A 4264-nucleotide genomic window follows, 5' to 3' on the forward strand; every position below is an offset into this window, starting at 1 on the left:
CTGAAAGGGTCAGAGAAGGGTCAAGGGGGGAGAGGGTCAAGGCCTGAAAGGGTCAAGGGGGGAGAGGGTCAAGGGGGGAGAGGGTCAAGGCCTGAAAGGGTCAAGGGGGGAGAGGGTCAAGGGGGGAGAGGGTCAAGGCCTGGAAGGGTCAAGGCCTGAAAGGGTCAAGGGGGGAGAGGGTCAAGGCCTGAGAGGGTCAAGGGGGGAGAGGGTCAAGGGGGGAGAGGGTCAAGGCCTGAAAGGGTCAAGGGGGGAGAGGGTCAAGGCCTGAAAGGGTCAAGGCCTGAAAGGGTCAAGGCCTGGAGAGGGTCAAGGGGGGAGAGGGTCAAGGGGGGAGAGGGTCAAGGGGGGAGAGGGTCAAGGGGGGAAAGGGTCAAGGCCTGAAAGGGTCAAGGCCTGGAAGGGTCAAGGGGGGAGAGGGTCAAGGGGGAGAGGGTCAAGGGGGGAGAGGGTCAAGGGGGGAGAGGGTCAAGGCCTGGAGAGGGTCAAGGGGGGAGAGGGTCAAGGGGGAGAGGGTCAAGGGGGGAGAGGGTCAAGGGGGGAGAGGGTCAAGGGGGGAGAGGGTCAAGGCCTGAAAGGGTCAAGGAGGAGAGGGTCAAGGCCTGAAAGGGTCAAGGCCTGAAAGGGTCAAGGCCTGGAAGGGTCAAGGGGGGAGAGGGTCAAGGCCTGAAAGGGTCAAGGGAGGAGAGGGTCAAGGCCTGAAAGGGTCAAGGCCTGAAAGGGTCAAGGCCTGGAAGGGTCAAGGTGGGAGAGGGTCAAGGGGGGAGAGGGTCAAGGGGGGAGAGGGTCAAGGGGGGAGAGGGTCAAGGGGGGAGAGGGGCAAGGCGGGAGGGGGCCAAGGGGGGAGAGGGTCAAGGCCAGAAAGGGCCAAGGGGGGAGAGGGTCATGGCCTGAAAGGGTCAAGGTGGGAGAGGGTCAAGGCCTGAAAGGGTCAAGGTGGGAGAGGGTCAAGGCCTGAAAGGGTCAAGGGGGAGAGGGTCAAGGGGGGAGAGGGTCAAGGGGGGAGAGGGTCAAGGCCTGAAAGGGTCAAGGGGGGAGAGGGTCAAGGCCTGAAAGGGTCAAGGCTGAAGGGTCAAGGGGGGAGAGGGTCAAGGGGGGAGAGGGTCAAGGGGGGAGAGGGTCAAGGGGGGAGAGGGTCAAGGCCTGAAAGGGTCAAGGCCTGAAGGGTCAAGGCCTGGAAGGGTCAAGGGGGGAGAGGGTCAAGGGGGGAGAGGGTCAAGGGGGGAGAGGGTCAAGGGGGGAGAGGGTCAAGGGGGGAGAGGGTCAAGGCCTGAAAGGGTCAAGGCCTGAAAGGGTCAAGGCCTGAAAGGGTCAAGGCCTGAAAGGGTCAAGGGAGGAGAGGGTCAAGGCCTGAAAGGGTCAAGGGAGGAGAGGGTCAAGGCCTGAAAGGGTCAAGGCCTGAAAGGGTCAAGGCCTGAAAGGGTCAAGGCCTGAAAGGGTCAAGGCCTGGAAGGGTCAAGGGGGGAGAGGGTCAAGGGGGGAGAGGGCCTGAAAGGGTCAAGGGGGGAGAGGGTCAAGGCCTGAAAGGGTCAAGGGGGGAGAGGGTCAAGGCCGGAAAGGGTCGAGGCCGGGAGGGGGCAAGGGGGGAGAGGGTCAAGGCCTGAAAGGGGCAAGGGGGGAGAGGGGCAAGGCCTGAAAGGGCCAAGGGGGGAGAGGGTCAAGGGGGGAGAGGGTCAAGGGGGGAGAGGGTCAAGGGGGGAGAGGGTCAAGGGGGGAGAGGGTCAAGGGGGGAGAGGGTCAAGGGGGGAGAGGGTCAAGGGGGGAGAGGGTCAAGGCCTGAAAGGGACAAGGGAGGAGAGGGGCAAGGCCTGAAAGGGACAAGGCAGGAGAGGGCCACGGCCTGAAAGGGTCAAGTGGGGAGAGAGTCAAGGCCTAAGTCAAGGGGGAGAGGGTCAAGGCCTGAAAGGGTCAAGGGGGGAGAGGGTCAAGGCCTGAAAGGGTCAAGGGGGGAGAGGGTCAAGGCCTGAAAGGGTCAAGCGGGGAGAGGGTCAAGGGGGGAGAGGGTCAAGGCCTGAAAGGGTCAAGGGGGGAGAGGGTCAAGGGGGGAGAGGGTCAAGGCCTGAGAGGGTCAAGGGGGGAGAGGGTCAAGGGGGGAGAGGGTCAAGGGGGGAGAGGGTCAAGGGGGGAGAGGGTCAAGGGGGGAGAGGGTCAAGGCCTGAGAGGGTCAAGGGGGGAGAGGGTCAAGGCCTGAAAGGGTCAAGGGGGGAGAGGGTCAAGGGGGGAGAGGGTCAAGGGGGGAGAGGGTCAAGGGGGGAGAGGGTCAAGGGGGGAGAGGGTCAAGGGGGGAGAGGGTCAAGGCCTGAAAGGGTCAAGGGGGGAGAGGGTCAAGGGGGGAGAGGGTCAAGGGGGGAGAGGGTCAAGGGGGGAGAGGGTCAAGGGGGGAGAGGGTCAAGGGGGGAGAGGGTCAAGGGGGGAGAGGGTCAAGGCCTGAAAGGGTCAAGGGGGGAGAGGGTCAAGGGGGGAGAGGGTCAAGGGGGGAGAGGGTCAAGGGGGGAGAGGGTCAAGGGGGGAGAGGGTCAAGGCCTGAAAGGGTCAAGGGGGGAGAGGGTCAAGGGGGGAGAGGGTCAAGGGGGGAGAGGGTCAAGGGGGGAGAGGGTCAAGGGGGGAGAGGGTCAAGGGGGGAGAGGGTCAAGGGGGGAGAGGGTCAAGGGGGGAGAGGGTCAAGGCCTGAAAGGGTCAAGGGGGGAGAGGGTCAAGGCCTGAAAGGGTCAAGGGGGGAGAGGGTCAAGGGGGGAGAGGGTCAAGGGGGGAGAGGGTCAAGGGGGGAGAGGGTCAAGGGGGGAGAGGGTCAAGGGGGGAGAGGGTCAAGGGGGGAGAGGGTCAAGGGGGGAGAGGGTCAAGGGGGGAGAGGGTCAAGGGGGGAGAGGGTCAAGGGGGGAGAGGGTCAAGGGGGGAGAGGGTCAAGGGGGGAGAGGGTCAAGGGGGGAGAGGGTCAAGGCCTGAGAGGGTCAAGGGGGGAGAGGGTCAAGGGGGGAGAGGGTCAAGGGGGGAGAGGGTCAAGGGGGGAGAGGGTCAAGGGGGGAGAGGGTCAAGGGGGGAGAGGGTCAAGGGGGGAGAGGGTCAAGGGGGGAGAGGGTCAAGGCCTGAAAGGGTCAAGGGGGGAGAGGGTCAAGGGGGGAGAGGGTCAAGGGGGGAGAGGGTCAAGGCCTGAAAGGGTCAAGGGGGGAGAGGGTCAAGGGGGGAGAAGGGTCAAGGGGGGAGAGGGTCAAGGGGGGAGAGGGTCAAGGGGGGAGAGGGTCAAGGGGGGAGAGGGTCAAGGGGGGAGAGGGTCAAGGGGGGAGAGGGTCAAGGGGGGAGAGGGTCAAGGGGGGAGAGGGTCAAGGGGGGAGAGGGTCAAGGGGGGAGAGGGTCAAGGGGGGAGAGGGTCAAGGGGGGAGAGGGTCAAGGCCTGAAAGGGTCAAGGGGGGAGAGGGTCAAGGCCTGAAAGGGTCAAGGGGGGAGAGGGTCAAGGGGGGAGAGGGTCAAGGGGGGAGAGGGTCAAGGGGGGAGAGGGTCAAGGGGGGAGAGGGTCAAGGCCTGAAAGGGTCAAGGGGGGAGAGGGTCAAGGGGGGAGAGGGTCAAGGGGGGAGAGGGTCAAGGGGGGAGAGGGTCAAGGGGGGAGAGGGTCAAGGGGGGAGAGGGTCAAGGGGGGAGAGGGTCAAGGGGGGAGAGGGTCAAGGGGGGAGAGGGTCAAGGGGGGAGAGGGTCAAGGGGGGAGAGGGTCAAGGGGGGAGAGGGTCAAGGCCTGAAAGGGTCAAGGGGGGAGAGGGTCAAGGGGGGAGAGGGTCAAGGGGGGAGAGGGTCAAGGGGGGAGAGGGTCAAGGGGGGAGAGGGTCAAGGGGGGAGAGGGTCAAGGGGGGAGAGGGTCAAGGGGGGAGAGGGTCAAGGGGGGAGAGGGTCAAGGGGGGAGAGGGTCAAGGGGGGAGAGGGTCAAGGGGGGAGAGGGTCAAGGGGGGAGAGGGTCAAGGCCTGAAAGGGTCAAGGGGGGAGAGGGTCAAGGGGGGAGAGGGTCAAGGGGGGAGAGGGTCAAGGCCTGAAAGGGTCAAGGGGGGAGAGGGTCAAGGCCTGAAAGGGTCAAGGGGGGAGAGGGTCAAGGGGGGAGAGGGTCAAGGCCTGAAAGGGTCAAGGGGGGAGAGGGTCAAGGGGGGAGAGGGTCAAGGGGGGAGAGGGTCAAGGGGGGAGAGGGTCAAGGGGGGAGAGGGTCAAGGGGGGAGAGGGTCAAGGGGGGAGAGGGTCAAGGGGGGAGAGGGTCAAGGGGGGAGAGGGTCAAGGCCTGAAAGGGTCA

This window comes from Penaeus vannamei, chromosome 11, assembly GCF_042767895.1.
Source record: "Penaeus vannamei isolate JL-2024 chromosome 11, ASM4276789v1, whole genome shotgun sequence".
Lineage (NCBI taxonomy): Eukaryota > Metazoa > Arthropoda > Malacostraca > Decapoda > Penaeidae > Penaeus > Penaeus vannamei.